We start from the raw sequence: 18,905 nt of genomic DNA, 5'->3' as shown, positions 1-18,905 counted from the left end.
TAAGTGGGGAGAGAATTCAGAAATCTGGAGTGTAAAGGGACTTGGGAGCCCTAGTCCAGGATTCTCTTAAGGTTAATTATAGATTGAGTCAGTAGTTAGGAAGGCAAATGCAATGTTGGCATTTATTTCGAGAGGACTAGAATATAAACGCAGGGACGTGCTGCTGAGGCCTTATAAGACTCTGATCTGACCACATTTAGAATATTGTGAGCAATTTTGGGCCCCGTATCTCAGGAGGGATGTGTTGGGCCTGGAGATGGTCCACAGGAGGTTCACAAGAAAGATCCCAGGAATGAAAGGCTTAACATATGAGGAACGTTTGAGGACTCTGGGTCTATACTCGATGGAGTTTAGAAGGATGAGGGAGGATCTGATTGAAACTTACAGAATACTGAAAGGCCTGGATAGAGTGGACGTGGGGAAGGTGTTTCCATTAGTAGGAGAGACTAGGACCCGAGGGCACAGCCTCAGAGTAAAGGGAAGACATTTTAGAACAGAGATGAGGAGAAACTTCTTTAGGCAGAGAGTGGTGAATCTATGGAATTCATTGCCACAGAAGGCTGTAGAAGCCAGGTCACTGAGTGTATTGAAGACCGAGCTAGATAGGTTTTTGATTGGTAAAGGGATCAAAGGTTATGGGGAGAAGGCAGGAGAATGTGATTGAAAAACATCAGCCATGATTGAATGGCGGAGCAGACTCAATGGGCCCAATCTAATGGTGGCTAATATGGGAGCCGAGACCAAGGGTATCCCATCTGCTGATGTGAAACCCCTTCTAGCCCAGGTGGCTAGATGTTCCGTACAAGAATTACAGGTGAACGTTGAGTTGGAACAGATGGTACATAGAGGGAGAAAATCAGCAAATGCGTGACCACATAAGTCACTGCATCCAGTTCCATTGAATGGGTACTCTGTGCTGGGAAGGGATCAGCTGTCCTCTGTGAATCATAAATCCCACACACTGTTTTCCATTTTCTCCCCCTCTGCAAAGCTGGAACTGCTCAGATGAATATTTCTTCCCTCTGGGTGGATCCATGCTCTAAATCTTCCCTTAGTTTCCCAGACAGCCTCTAAAGAACACATGTGGGGCTCTCCTGGGGGTAGTCCAGGTTAGTCGCTAGCCTTGGATCATTTATTCATTTTACCTCAACACTCATCTTGTGTAATAACAAAGTTCATCTCACTATCCGAGCACCTCTTCTTTGATTCTCCTATCCAGCAACAAATGGACTGGGGTGTGGTGGGCAAGTAACATGAGAGCCTGTGTGCCAGTAAACACCGAAAAATGCTCCATCACCCAGAAAGACGGCAGCAGGTGGAATTCTCAGGGGCAGAAATCCTTTTCTGCCCGCTGTTAAAACTCTGGATGCTTGTTCCATTGGTCACAAGTGGTAGTTTGTTTTGAGCTTAAACTGGCATGGATGGCTGCAGCTTCCAAACAGAAGCCCTTTGTCAGGGCCCACTGCTCCCAGAGCTGGGATGGTTTCTAAGTTCACTTTCAGTTTAACAAACACATCTTCTCACCTATCATTCCATTCCCACTTCACTCCATCCCTCAACAATGTCAGCCAGGGAGCCACAGTTGCAGCATATTCATCTACGAACTCTCTACGGCATTCTGTAAGTTCCAAGAATTTTTTTAAAAATTGTTTCATGGGATGTGGGCATTGCTGGCAGGGCCAGCATTTGTCGCCCTTCCCTAATTTCCCTTGAACGGTCTAGGCCATTGTCAGGAAGCAGTTAAGAGTCAACCTGTGGATCTGGAGTCACATGTAGGTTAGACCAGGTAAGGATGGCAAATTTCCTCCCTAAAAGGACATTAGTTAACCAGATGGGTTTTTACAATCAATGATAGTTTCATGGTCACCATTACTAAGACTAGTTTTCACTTCCAGATTTATTAATTGAATTTAAATTCCACCAGCTGCCATGGTGAGATTTGACCCATGTCCCCAGAGCTTTAACCTGAATCTCTGGATCACTAGTCCAGTGATATTACCACTAGACCACCATCTCCCCGAAAGTGCTCACAAGGTAGTCAGTGATTCAGGGGCAAGGTAAATCTACTGCCTTTCTCTTCACCTCATGCTCGGTTCCCAGGTTGAAATGTTAGGCCTAAGAGCTGAATCTCCTTTGGCTCTCCCTGTGCCTTCTTGGGATTTAATTTGTAGTAGACAGTATGAGCTGAGCATTTTGTTATACTGCCTTTTCGGCTTTTGTCTCTGTTGGAGAGATGCAAATAAAGTTAGTTCAAGAAAGGATGCTGACAGTTGAGCATGTGTTAGTCTTTTTTCAATACTGTCCACAACGGAAAGATGGTGATAAGGCTGGGATGGAATTTTTTTTTACAATTCATTGACTGTCACGTCACGTTGAGAAACCGGGAAATCATGGTCTTAAAATATCATACGAGTCCGAGCCAATGTTGTAATTACAACACCATGAGAATCAGGGACAGGACTGTGCAATGCAATGAGAATGTACAAAAAGACTTCCATGCAGCATCATTACCATAAGTCGCAGCACTAACATACAACAACATATACTTTGTGTAATTTTGTGTATTAACACTGTTATTCTGCATCATGCACATCAGGAATAATGCTTTGGTTACAATACAGGAGAAAAAAAGAGAACCCTGTCAAATAGCATCATGAGAATCAGTGATAACAGGTTAATTCCAGCACAACAACAATCAGGACTGGGCAGTAACACAGCAACATGAGCAACAGAAACAGGAAAGGCAGCAGCATGAGAATCTGGGCAAACTGCATTCCACGGATATCACCATCGAATTGTAAGGGGACCAAATTCATATAGCATCATGCGAATCAGGGACAAGAAGTTTGGATATCCTGAAGGGATTGAGGGACAACACAGATGTTAACCACCATCATTTGCAGGCACAATGCAGCCAAACTCACAATGTTAATAACGAAAGACACTACAAGGTACCATAATTTGAATAAGAGAGTGTGCAAATGGAGAGAATCATCAGAATAAGGGTCTAGAATGAAGTGAAATTGACATGCAAAAATACAAACAATGTCAAACACCATCATGAGAAAGCAGAGACAACATGGTCACACAGAACCATGAGAATCAGAGATAAAACTGTCACACAGCACCATGAGAATCAGGGACATCACTGTCACACAGAACCATGAGAATCAGGGACAACACTGTCATACAGCACCATGAGAATGAGGGACAACACCGGCATACAGCATGATGAGAATCAGGGACAACACTGTCATACCACATCATGAGAATCAGGGAAAACACTGTAACACAGTATGATGACAAACAGGGACAACACTATCATACAGCACAATCAGAATCACGGACAACACTGTCATAGAGCACCATGAGAATGAGGGACAACACTGTCATACAGCACCATGAGAATGAGGGACAACACCATCACACAGCATGATGAGAATCAGGGACAACAATGTCATACCACACCATGAGAATCAGGGAAAACACTGTAACACAGTATGATGACAATCAGGGACAACACTGTCATACAGCACAATCAGAATCACGGACAACACTGTCATACAGCACCATGAGAATGAGGGACAACACTGTCATACAGCACCATGAGAATCAGGGACAACACTGTCATAAAGCACCATGAGAATGAGGGACAACACCATCATACAGCAAAATGAGAATCAGGGACAACACCGTCATACAGCACCATGAGAATGAGGGACAACACCATCACACAGCATGATGAGAATCAGGGACAACACTGTCATACCACACCATGAGAATCAGGGAAAACACTATCATACAGAACCATGAGAATCAGGATCAACACTGTAACACAGTATGATGACAATCAAGGACAACACTGCAGTACAGAACCATGAGTATCAGGGACAACACAGTCATACAGCACCATGAGAATCAGGGACAACACCATCATACAGCACCATGAGAATGAGGGACAACACTGTCATGCAGCATCATGAGAATCATTGACAACAGAGTCATACAGCACCATGAGTATCTGGGACAACACTGTCATACAGTACCATGAGAATCAGGGACAACACTATCATACGGCACCATGAGAATCAGGGACAACACTGTCACACAGCACCATGCGAATCCTGGAACAACAATGTCACACAGCACCATGAGGATCAGGGACAACACTGTCACACAACACAATGAGAATCAGGGACAACACAGTCATACAGCAAGAAGAGAACCAGGGAGAACACTGTCACACAGCACAATGTGAATCCAGGAACAACACAGTCACACATCACCATGAGAATCAGGGACAACAGCTTCATACAGCACCATGAGAATCAGGGACAACAGCTTCATACAGCACCATGAGAATCAGGAACAACACTGTCATACAGCACCATGAGAGTCAGGGACAACATTGTTATACTGCACCATGAGAATCAGGGACAATACTGTCATACAGCACCATGAAAATCAGGAATAACACTATCTTACAGCACAATGAGAATCAGGTACAACACAGTTAAACAGCATCATGAGAATTAGAAACATCACTGACCTACAGCAGAATGAGAATCTGGGATAACACTCTGATACGGCACCATGAGGATCAGGGACAACACTGTCATACAGCACCATGAGGATCAGGGACAACACCATTATACATCACCATGAGAAATAGAGACTACACTGTAATACAGCACCAAAAGAAGCAGAGCACCATGAGCATCAGGGACAACACTGTCACATAGCAGATTGAGAATGAGGGACAACCCTGTCTTAACACAAGTAGAGAATCAAGGACAACACTGTTATTTAGCAACATGAGACTCAGGAATAAGGCTGACAAGCAGCATCATGAGAATCAGGGGCAAAATTGTTGTACAGCGCCATGGGAATCTGGACCAACACCGTCAGACAGCATCATGAGAGTCAGGACCAACAAGGTAATAAAGCACCATGAGAATCAGGGGGAACACAGCCATACACCACCACGGGAATGAAGAACGACACTGTCATACAGCATCATGAGTCAACACGGTCATCCAGCACGAGGAGAATCAGGAAGAATACTGTCATACAACACTACGGGAATGGGGAACAATACTGTCACGCAGCAGCAAGAATCAACACTGTCATACAACACCATGAGAATAAAGGACAACACTGTCATACAGCACCATTAGAATCAGGCATAATACTGTAATGCAGCACAATGAGAAACAAGTACAACACTGTTAAAGAGCATCATGAGAATTAAGAACAACAATGTCATACAGCAGAAGGAGAATCTGGTACAACACTATCATACGGCACCATGAAAACCAGAGACAGCACAGAGAACCTTCAGAATCAAGGACAAGACTCTCATACAGCACCATAAGAGTCAGGCACAACAGTGTCATACAGCACCATGAGAATCAGGGACAACACTGTCATACAGCACTATGAGAATCAGGGCCAACACTGATATACAGCACCATGGGAATCAGGGACAACACAGCTAAAGAGCATCATGAGAATTAGGAACAACAATGTCATACAGCAGAATCAGAATCTGATACAACTCATCTCATATGGCACCATGAAAACCAGAGACAGCACAGATAATCTTCAGAATCAAGGACAAGACTCTCATACAGCTCCATAAGAATCAGAGACAACACTGTCATACAGCACCGTGAGAATCAGGGACAACAATGCCATACAGCACCATGAGAATCAGAGACAACACTGTTAAAGAGCATTATGAGAATTAGGAACAACAATGCCATACAGCAGAATCAGAATCTGGTACAACTCATACCGTATGGCACCATGAAAACCAGAGGCAGCACTGAGCAACTTCAGAAACAAGGACAGGACTCTCATACAGCTCCATAAGAGTCAGGGACAACACTGTCACACAGCACCATACGAATCCAGGAACAACAATGTCACACAGCACCATGAGAATCAGGGGCAACACTGTCATACAGCACCATGAGAATCATGGACAACACCATCATACAGCACCATGAGAATCAGGGACAACAATAACACACAGCATCATGGGAATCAGGAAACAACACTGTCAGACATCACGATGCAAATCCAGGACAAGACTGTCACACAGCACCATATGAATCAGGCACAACACCACCATATAGCATCATGAGTATCAGGAACAACACCGGCAAATAGCATGATGAGAATCAGGGACAACACCGTCATAAAGCACCATAAGAATGAGGGACCACACTGTCTTACAGCACCATGAACATCAGTGACAACACTGTCATACAGCAGGATGAGAATCAGTGGCAACACCATCATACAGCAGCATGTGAATGAAAGAAGAACACTGGAACACAGAATGATGAGAATCAGGGACAACACTGTCACACAGCACCATGAGAATCAGGGACAACACTGGCACACAGCATGATGAGAATCAGTGACAACACTCGTACAGCACCATAAGAATCAGAGACAACACTGTCATACAGCACCATGAGTATCAGAGACAATACCATCATGCAGCACCATGAGAATCAGGTACAACACTGCCATACAGCACCATAAGAAAAAGGGGCAACATTTTCACACAGCACCGTGTGAATCAGGGAGAACACAGTCACACAGTACCATGTGAATCAGGGAGAACGCAGTCACACAGCACCATGTGAATCAGGGAGAACACAGTCACACAGCATCATGAGAATCAGGAACAACAGTCATTCAGCACTGTGTGAATCCAGGGAGAACACTGTCATACAGCACCATGTGAATCAAGTACAATGCTGTCATACAACGTCAGGGGAATCAGGGACAACACTGTCACACAGCATGATGAGAATCAGGGACAACACTGTCATACAGCCCCATGAGAATCAGGCACAAGGCAGTCATACAGCACCATCAGAATCAGGGGGAACACTGTCATACAGCACCATGTGAATCCAGGAACAACACTGTCATACAGCACCATGAGAATCAGGGACAACACTAACACACAGCATCATGGAAATAAGGAAACAACACTGTCAGACATTACGATGCAAATCCAGGACAAGACTGTCACACAGCACCATGTGAATCAGGCACAACACCACCATATAGCATCATGAGTGTCAGGAACAACACCGGCAAATAGCATGATGAGAATCAGAGACAACACTGTCTTACAGCACCATGAACATCAGTGACAATACTGTCATACAGCATGATGAGAATCAGTGGCAACACCATTATACAGCAGCATGTGAATCAAGGAAGAACACTGGAACACAGAATGATGAGAATCAGGGACAACACTGGCACACAGCACCATGTGAATCAGGGACAACACCGTCATGCAGCAAGATAAGAATCAGGGACAACACCGTCACACAGCACCATGACAATCAGGGAGAACACTCTCACACAGCACCATGGGAATCAGGGACAACACTGTCATTCAGCATCATCAGAATCAGAGAGAACACTGTCACACAACACCGTGAGTATCAGGGAAAACACAGTCATTCAGCATCATGTGAATCAGGGACAACACTGTCACACAGCACCATGCGAATTAGAGACAATACTGTCACACAGCACCGTGTGAATCAGGAACAACACTGTCATACAGCACCATAAGGATCAGGGGCAACAATGTCATACAGCACCATGTGAATCCAGGAAAACACTCTCATGAGAATCATGGACAACACTATCACACAGCACCATGTGAATCAGGGACTATACTGTCACACAGCACCATGTGAATCAGGGACAACAATGACATACAGCACCATGTAAATCAGGTACAATTCTGTCATACAACATCATGAGAATCAGAGATAACACTGTCACACAGCATGATGAGAATCACAGGCAACACCATCGTACAGCACCATGTGAATGAGTGACAACAATATCATACAGCACCATGAGAATCAGGGACAAAACTGTCACACAGCACCATGACAATCAGACACAACACCATCATAGAGCATCATGAGTATCAGGAACAGCACCGGCAATTAGCATGATGAGAATCAAGGACAACAACGTCATAAAGCACCTGAGAATCAGGGAGAAGACTGTCAAAAAGCACCATGAGAATCAGGGATAAAACTGCCATACAGCACCATGAGAATCAGGGACAGCACTGTCACACAGCATGATGAGACTGTGGAACAACACTTTCATACAGCACGATGGGAATCAGTGACAATACTGTCATAAAGCATCAAGAGAATCAGGGACAACACTGTCATACAGCACGATGGGAATCAGTGACAACACTGTCATTCAGAACCATGATAATCAGGAACCACACTGTCACCCAGCACAATGAGAATCAGGGACAACACTGTCATAAAGTATCAAGAGAATCAGGGACAACACTGTCATACAGCACCATAAGAATCAGGGGCAAAACTGTCATTTAGCACCATGAGAATCAGGGACAACACTGTCACACAGTACCATGAAGATCAGGGAGAACACTCACACAGCACGATGAGAATCAGGGACAACACCATCATACAGCACCATGAGAATCAGGAACAACACTGTCACACTGAACCATCAGTATCAGGGATAACACTGTCATACAGCACCATGAGAATCAGGGACAACACTGTCACACAGAACCACCAGTATCAGGGATAACACTGTCATACAGCACCATGAGAATCTGGGACAAAGTGGTCATACAGCACCATGAGAATCAGGGACAATACTATCAGCCAGCACAATGAGAATCAGGGACAACACTGTCATACAGCACCATATGAATCAGGGAAAAAACTGTCATACAGCACAATGAGAATCAGGGACAACACCATCATACAGCACCATGAGAATCAGGAACAACACTGTCACACTGAACCATCAGTATCAGGGATAACACTGTCATACAGCACCATGAGAATCAGGGACAAGACTGTCACACAGTACAATGGGAATCCAGGACAACACTGTCATACAGCAAGATGAGAATCAGGGACAACACCGTCATAGTCACAGAGTCAGTCGGGAGATTGAAAACAGCCGGAGCGGAGAGGTGATTGGGAGATTGAACATAAAAGGCGGGGAAGTTGAAGAGGAGCGGCCAGCGTGTGAGTAGCCCAGTGAAGGATTGGAGCTTTGAGGCTTTGGCTCAAGAGGCTTCGGCGAGCACAGGCTGAGAAAGAGCTTGCTCCCAGTGAGGTAAGGCTGGGTAAGTTCCTTTAATTAAATTAGGAGTAGGTAATGGAGGCAGCAGTAAGGGCAGTCGAGTGCTCCGAATGCAGCATGTGGGAAGTCTGGGACCGCACAATTGGCCCTGATGACTACACCTACAAAAGATGCATCCAGCTGCAGCTCCTGACAAACCGAGTTAGGGAACTGGAGCTGGAGCTGGATGAACATCGGATCATCCGGGAGGCAGAGGCAGTAACAGACAGGAGTTTCAGGGAGACAGTCACCCCTAAAAGTCAGGAAGCAGGTAGCTGGGTGACTGTCAGGAGAGGGAAGGGGAATAGACAGAAAGAGCAGAGCACCCCTGTGGCCGTTCCCATCACCAATAGGTATATCGTTTTGGAAACTGTTGCTGGGGACAACCTACCAGGGACAAGTTGTGGTGGTCGCGTCTCTGGCACCAAGACTGGACCCTCAGCTCAGAAAGGAAGGAGGGAAAAGAGGAGAGCAGTAGTGATAGGGGATTCGATAGTTAGGGGACAGTTATGAGGTTCTGTGGGAGAGATCGAGAATCCCGGATGGTCTGTTGCCTCCCTGGTGCCAGGGTCCGCGATATCTCGGATCGAGTTCTCAGTATTCTCAGGAGGGAGGCTGAGCAGCCAGGTGTCGTGATCCATGTAGGGACCAATGAGGTGGATAGGAAGGAGGAGGAGGTCCTGCAAAGAGAGTTTAGGGGGTTAGGTGCAAAGTTGAAGGACAGGATCTCCAGGGTTGCGATCTCAGGAGTGCTACCCATGCCATGTGCTAGTAAGGCTAGAAATAAGAAGATAATGCAGCTAAATACGTGCCTAAGGAGATGGTGCAGGAGGGAGGGCTTCATGTTTCTGGACAATTAGGCTCTGTTCCAGGGGAGATGGGACCTGTTCTGACGGGACGGTTTGCACCTGAACTGGAGGGGGACTAATATCCCTGCGGGTAGGTTTGCTAGTGCTGCTCCAGGGGGTTTAAACTAGATTTGCAGGGGGAGGGGAACCAGAGTGTTAGAGCAGATAGTGAGGTGGAGGAGGATAAAGGTCAAGCAAGGAATGCACGTATAGACAGAAATCGAAGGTTTGTACATGATAGAAATGTTCTCAGGTGCATCTATTTCAATGCAAGGAGTATTGTCGGAAAGGCAGATGAGCTTAGGGCGTGGACTGGCACGTGGGATTACGACATTATTGCTATTAGTGAGACTTGGTTGCAGGAGGGGCAGGACTGGCAGCTCAATGTTCCGGGGTTCCGTTGTTTCAGATGTGATAGAGGGGGAGGGATGAAATGAGGAGGAGTGGTATTACTAATCTGGGAAAATATCACAGCTGTCCGTAAACAGGACAGCCCGGAGGGCTCATCTACAGAGGCCATATGGGTGGAGCTGAGGAACGGGAAAGGTGTGACAACACTAATAGGGTTATATTATAGACTGCCCAATAGTCAAAGAGAATTGGAGGAGCAAAGCTGTAGAGAGATAGCAGACCGATGTTAGAAACAGAAAGTTGTGATAGTAGGAGATTTTAACTTTCTACGTGTTGACTGGGACTCCCATACTGTAAAAGGGCTGGATGGCTTGGAGTTTGTCAAATCTGTTCAATAAAGTTTTCTAAATCAATATATAGAGGTACCAACAAGAGAGGATGCAATACTTGATCTCCTATTAGGGAACTAGACAGGTCAGGTGACAGAAGTATATGTAGGCGAACATTTTGGGTCCAGTGATCACAATGTCGTTAGTTTTAAGTTAATTATGGATAAGGATAGGTCTGGTCCTCGAGTTGAGATTCTAAATTGGAGAAAGGCCAATTTTGTGGAAATGAGAAAGGATCTAGGAAGAGTGGATTGGGATAAGCTGTTTTCTGGCAAGGATGTGTTCAGTAAGTGGAAGGCATTCAAAGGCAAAATTTTGAGAGTGCAGAGTTTGCATGTTCCTGTCAGGATTAAAGGCAAAGTTAACAGGCATAGGGAACCTTGGTTTTCAAGGGATATTGGCGGTCTGGTTAAGAAGAAGAGAGATGTGTATAGCAGGTATAGGCAACAAGGAGCAAATGAGGTACTTGTAGAGTATAGAAAATGTAAGAAAATACTAAAGAAGGAAATCAGGAAGGCAAAAAGAAGACATGAGGTTGCTTTGGCAGATAATGTGAAGGTAAACCCAAAGGGTTTCTACAAGTATATTAAGAGTAAAAGGATAGTAAGGGACACAATTGGTCCCCTTGAAGATCAGAGTGGTTGTCTATGTGTGGAGCCTCACGAGATGGGGGAGATCTTAAACAGTTTTTTTGCATCAGTATTTACTCAGGAAACTGGCATAGTGTATAAGGAAGGAAGGGAAACAAGCAGTAGTGTCATGGAACATATAGAGATTAAAGAGGAGGAGGTGCTTGGTGCCTTACAGCGAATAAAGGTAGATAAATCCCCCGGGCCTGTCATGATATTCCCTCCGACCTTGAGGGAGACTAGTATAGAAATTGCAGGGGCCCTGGCAGAAATATTTAAAATGTCCTTAGCCATGGGTGAGGTGCCAGAGGATTGGAGGGTAGCTCATGTTGTCCCATTGTTTAAAAAATGTTCCAAAAGTAAACCAGGTAATTACAGGCCAGTGAGCCTGACATCAGTAGTAGGTAAATTATTGGAAGGTTCTGAGAGATCAGATGTACAATTATTTGGACAGCCAAGGGTTGATTAAGGATAGTCAGCATGGCTTTGTGTGTGGTAGGTCGTGTTAAACGAACTGTGTAGAGTTTTTCGAGGAGGTTACCAAGAAAGTAGATGAAGGAAAGGCTGTGGATGTTGTCTACATGGACTTTAGTAAGGCCTTTGACAAGGTCCCACATGGGAGGTTAGTTCAGAAGGTTCAGACACTTGGTATCCATGGAGAGGTTGTAAACTGGATTCGAAATTGGCTGTGTGGGAGAAGACAGAGAGTGGAAGTGGATGATTGCTTCTCAGACTGGAGGCCTATGACTAGTGGTGTGCCTCAGGGATCTGTGCTGGGACCATTGTTGTTTGTTGTTTATATCAATGATCTGAATGATAATGTGGTAAATTGGATCAGCAAGTTTGCTGATAATACTAAGAATGGAGGCGTTGTGGACAGCGAGGAAGGCTTTCAAAGCTTGCAGAGGGATCTGGACCAACTGGAAAAATGGGCCAGAAAATGGCAGATGGAATTTAATGCAGAAAAGTGTGAGGTGTTGCATTTTGGAAGGACAAACCAAGGTAGGACATCCACAGTAAATGGTAGGGCACTGAGAGTGTCGAGGAACAAAGGGATCTGGGAGTTCAGATACATAATTCCCTGAAAGTGGCGTCACAGTAGACAGGGCTGTAAAGAAAGCTTTTGGCATACTGGCCTTCATAAATCAAAGTATTGAGTATAGGAGTTGGGATGTTATGGTGAGGTTGTATAAGACATTGGTGAGGCCAACTTTGGAGTATTGTGTGCAGTTCTGGTCACCTAACTACAGGAAGGATATCAGTACAATTGAAAGAGTGCAGAGAACATTTACTAGGATGTTGCCGGGTCTTCAGGAGTTGAGTTACAGGGAAAGATTAAACAGGTTAGGATTTTATTCCTTGGAGCATAGAAGGATGAGGGGAGATTTGAAAGAAGTTTACAAAATTATTAGGGGTATAGACAGAATAAATACGAGTAGACTCTTTCCACTTAGATTAGGAGAGATAAACACGAGAGGACATGGCTTTAGGTGAAAGGGGAAAGGTTTAGGGGAACATTCGGAGGAACTTCTTCACTTAGAGAGTGGTGAGAGTGTGGAACGAGCTGCCATCTGACGTGGTAAATGCGGGCTCACTCTTAAGTTTTAAGAATTAATTGGATAGATAGATGGATGGGAAAGGTCTGGAGGGATATGGACTGGGTGCAGGTCAATGGGACTAGCGGAATAATATTTCGGGAAAGACTAGCAGGGCCGAATGGCCTGTTTCTCTGTGCTGTAGTGTTCTATGGCTCAGTACAGCAACATGAGAATCAGGGAGAACACTGTCATACAGAGTAATGAGAATCAGGGATGACACTGTCATACAACGCCATGAGAATCAGGGACAACACTGTCACACAACATGATGAGAATGAGGTGCAACACTATCCTACAGCACCATGGAGAATCGGGAACAATACTGTCAGACACCACGATGCAAATCCAAGACAACACTGTCATACAGCACCAAGAGAATCAGGGATAACACCGTCATACAGCATCATGAGAATCAGGGACAATACCGGCAAATAACATGATGAGAATCAGGTACAACAATGTCGTAAAGCACCATGAAAATCCAAGAGAACACTGTCATATAGCAAGTTGAGAATCAGGGACAGCAGTGTCAAACAGCACCATAAGAATCAGAGATCATACTGACTTACAGCACCATGTGAATCCAGGAGAACACTGTCACACAAAATGATAAGAATCAGGGACAACACCGTCATAAAGCATCATGAAATTCCAGGAAAACACTGTCATACAGCAAGTTGAGAATCAGGAACAACACTGTCATACAGCACCATGAGAATTAGGGACAACACTGTCACACAGCACCATAGGAATAAGAGACAACACTGTCACACAGCACCATGAGAATCAGGAACAACACTGTCATACAGCACCATGGGAATCAGGGACAACACTGTCATACAGCACCATGAGAATAAGAGACAACACCGTCACCCAGCACACGGAGAATCAGGGACAACACTGTCATACAGCAAGAAGAGAATTAGGGAGAACACTGTCATACAGCACCATGTGAATCCAGCAAAACACTGTCATAAGGCACCATTAGAATCACGGACAACACTGTCACATAGAGTGATGAGAATCAGGGACAACGCCGTCATACAGCACCATGAGAATGAGAGACAACACAGTCATAAAGCACCATGAGAATCAGGGACAACACTCTTACATAGCATGATGAGAATCAAGGGCACCAACATCCTACAGCAGCATGAGAATCAGGGACAACAATGTCGGGCAGCACGATGTAAATCCAGGACAAGACTGTCACACAGCACCATGTGAATGAAGGACAACAATGCCACAAAGCACAATGAGAATCAGGGACAACACCATCATACAGCAAGATGAGAATCAGGGAAAACACTGTCACACAGCATTATGAAAATCAGGCACAACACTGTCACACAGCATCCTGAGAATCAGGAGCAACACTGTCACATAGCATCATGTGAATCAGGTACAACAATGTCACACAGCACCAAGAGAATCCGGGAACAAAACTGTCATACAGCACCATCAGCATCAGGGGCAAAACTGTCATGCAGCACCTTGTGAATCAGGGAGAACACTGTGACACAGCAGCATGAGAATCAGGGGCAGAACTGTCACACAGAACCATGTGAATCTGGGAAAACACTGTCATACAGTACAATGAGAATCAGGGAAAACACCGTCATACAGAAAGATGAGAATCAGGGAAAAAACTGTCACACAGCACCATGACAATCAGGCACAACACAGTCACACAGCATTATGAGAAACCAGGACAACACCGTCATACTGAACCATGGAAATCCAAGACAACAGCAAGATGAGAATCAGGGACAACACTTTCACACAGCACCATGAGAATCAGGGACAACACTGTCACACAGCACCATGAGAATTAGGGACAACACTGTCACACAGCACCATGAGAATCAGGGACAATACTGTCACACAGCACCATGAGAATCAAGGACATCACTGCCACATGGCACAATGAGAATCAGGGTCAACACTGTCACACAGCACCGTGAGAATCTGGGACAACACTGTCATACAGCACCATGAGAATCAAGGATAACACTGTACTACATTACCATGAGAATCAGGGACAACACTGTCATACAGCACACTGAGAATCAGGGACAACACTGTCATACAGCACCATGAGAATCAGGGACAACATTGTCACACAGCACCATATGAATGAGGGATAAAAATGCCACAAAGCACAATGAGAATCAGGGACAAAAACATCATACAGCATTAAGAGAATCAGGGAAAACACTGTCACATGATATGATGAGAATCAGGGTCCACAGTGTCATAAAGCACCATGAGAATCATGGACAACACTGTCACCCTGCACCATGAGAATCAGGGACAACACTGGCACACAGCACCATGTGAATGAGGGACAGCACCATCATATTGCAACAGACGAACCAGGGACAACACTATCCACACAGCACCATGACAATCAGGTACAACGCCGTCATACAGCATCATGAGAAGCAGGAACAACACAGTCACACAGCACCATGATAATAATAGACAACACTGTAACAAAGCACAATGTTAATCAGGGACAACACCGTCATACATCACCATGAGAATCAGGGACAACACTGTCATACAGCACCATGAGAATCAGGAACAACACTGTCATACAGCACCATGAGAATCAGGGACAACACTGTCACACAGCACAATGAGAATCAGGGCGAACATAGTCATACAGCAAGATGAGAATCAGAGAAAACACTGACATACAGCACCATGTGAATCAGGTACAACACTGTCATACATCACCATGAGAATCAGGGACAACACTGTCAAACAGCACCATGAGAATCAGGGACAACACTGTCATACAGCACCATGAGAATCAAGGCCAATATTGTCATACAGCACCATGAGAATCAGGGACAACACTGTCATACAGCACCATGATAATAATAGACAACACTGTAACAAAGCACAATGTGAATCAGGGACAACACCGTCATACATCACCATGAGAATCAGGGACAACACTGTCATACAGCACCATGAGAATCAGGAACAACACTGTCACACAACATGATGAGAATCAGGGGCATATCCATCCTACAGCACAATAAGAATCAGTGACAACATTGTCAGACAGCACGATGTAAATCCAAGACAAGACTGTCACACAGCACCATGTGAATAAAGGACAAAAATATCACACAGCAAAATGAGAGAGAGGGAAATTAACGTCATACAGAAAGATGAGAATCAGGGAAAAAACTGTCATACAGCACCATGAGAATCAGTAACAATACAATCATACAGAAGCATGAGAATCAGGGACAACACTGTCACACAGCACCAAGTGAATAAGGGACAACATGATGAGAATCAGGGAAACACCGTTATACAGCACCATGAGAATCAGGGACAACACTGTCACACAGCACCATGAGAATCAGGGACAACACTGTCACCCAGGACCATGAGAATCAGGGAAAACACTGTAATACAGCACCCTGAGAATCAGGTACAACACTGTCACACAGCACCATGAGAATCAGGGACAACACTGTCACACAGCACCATGAGAATCAGGGACAACACTGTAATACAGCACCCTAAGAATCAAAGACAACACTGACACACAGCATCGTGAGAATCAGGGACAACACTGACAAACAGCACCATAGGAATCAGGGACAACACTGTCATAAAGCAAGATAAGAATAAGGGAAAACACCATCATACAGCACCATGAAAATCAGGGAAAACACTGTCACACGGAATGATGAGAATGAGGGACAAGACCATCCTACAGGACTATGAGAATCAGCCACAATGCTGTCACCCAGCACCAGGTGAATCAGGGACAACACTGTCAAACAGCACCATGAGAATCAGCAACAACACTGTCACACAGCACCATGAGAATCAGGGACAACAGTGTCATAAAGCAAGATAAGAATAAGGGAAAACACCATCATACAGCACCATGAAAATCAGGGAAAACACTGTCACACGGAATGATGAGAATGAGGGACAAGACCATCCTACAGCACTATGAGAATCAGCCACAATGCTGTCACCCAGCACCAGGTGAATCAGGGACTACACTGTCATACACCACCATGAGAATCCGGGACAACAGTGTCATACAGCAAGATAAGAATAAGGGAAAACACCATCATACAGCACCATGAGAAGCAGGGAAAACACTGTCACACGGAATGATGAGAATGAGGGACAAAACCATCCTACAGCACTATGAGAATCAGCCACAATGCTGTCACCCAGCACCAGGTGAATCAGGGACAACATTGTCATACACCACCATGAGAATCCGGGACAACAGTGTCATACAGCAAGATAAGAATAAGGGAAAACACCATCATACAGCACCATGAGAATCAGAGAAAACATTGATATACAGCACCATGTGAATCAGGTATAACACTGTCATACATCACCATGAGAATCAGGGACAACACTGTCATACAGCACCATGAGAATCAAGGCCAATATTGTCATACAGCACCATGAGAATCAGGGACAACACTGTCATACAGCACCATGAGAATCAAGGCCAATATTGTCATACAGCACCATGAGAATCAGGGACAACACTGTCATACAGCACCATGAGAAATAGGGACAACACTGTCACATTGCACCATGTGAATCCAGGAACAACACTGTCACACAGCACAATGAGAATCAGGGCCAACACTGTCACCCAACACAACAAGAATCAGGGATAACACTCTCATAAAGCACCATGAGAATCAGGAACAACACTGTCATAAAGCACCATGAGAATCAGGAACAACACTGTCATAAAGCACCATGGGAATCAGGGACAAGGCAATCATACAGCAAAATGAGAACCAGAGACAACACCATCATACAGCACCATGAGAATCAGGGACAAAACCGTCATACAGCACCATGAGAATCAGTAACAATACAATCATACAGAAGCATGAGAAACAGGGACAACACTGTCACACAGCACCAAGTGAATAAGGGACAACATGATGAGAATCAGGGACAACACTGTCACACAGCACCATGAGAATCAGGGACAACACTGTCACCCAGCACCATGAGAATCAGGGAAAACACTGTAATACAGCACCCTGAGAATCAGGTACAACACTGTCACACAGCACCATGAGAATCAGGGAAAACACTGTAATACAGCACCATGAGAATCAGAGACAACACTGACACACAGCACCATGAGAATCAGGGACAACACTGACAAACAGCACCATAGGAATCAGGGACAAGGCAATCATACAGCACCATGAGAATCAGGGACAACAGTGTCATACAGCAAGAAAAGAATAAGGGAAAACACCATCACACAGCACCATGAGAATCAGGGAAAACACTGTCACACGGAATGATGAGAATGAGGGACAAGACCATCCTACAGCACTATGAGAATCAGCCACAATGCTGTCACCCAGCACCAGGTGAATCAGGGACAACACTGTCATACACCACCATGAGAATCAGCAACAACACTGTCACACAGCACCATGAGAATCAAAGACAACACTGTCTTACAGAACCATGAGAATCAGGGACAGCACTGTCACACAGCACCATGTGAATCAGGGACAACACTGTCATACAGCACCATGAGAATCAGAGACAACACTGTCTTACAGAACCATGAGAATCAGGGACAGCACTGTCACACAGCACCATGTGAATCAGGGACAACACTGTCATACAGCACCATGAGAATCAGGGACAACAGTGTCATACAGCAAGATAAGAATAAGGGAAAACACCATCATACAGCACCATGAAAATCAGGGAAAACACTGTCACACAGAATGATGAGAATGAGGGACAAGACCATCCTACAGCACTATGAGAATCAGCCACAATGCTGTCACCCAGCACCAGGTGAATCAGGGACAACATTGTCATACACCACCATGAGAATCCGGGACAACAGTGTCATACAGCAAG

The sequence above is a fragment of the Carcharodon carcharias genome, chromosome 16, assembly GCF_017639515.1.
Source record: "Carcharodon carcharias isolate sCarCar2 chromosome 16, sCarCar2.pri, whole genome shotgun sequence".
Lineage (NCBI taxonomy): Eukaryota > Metazoa > Chordata > Chondrichthyes > Lamniformes > Lamnidae > Carcharodon > Carcharodon carcharias.
The sequence above is the reverse complement of the archived record's forward strand: the minus strand, read 5'-3'. Positions refer to the sequence as shown.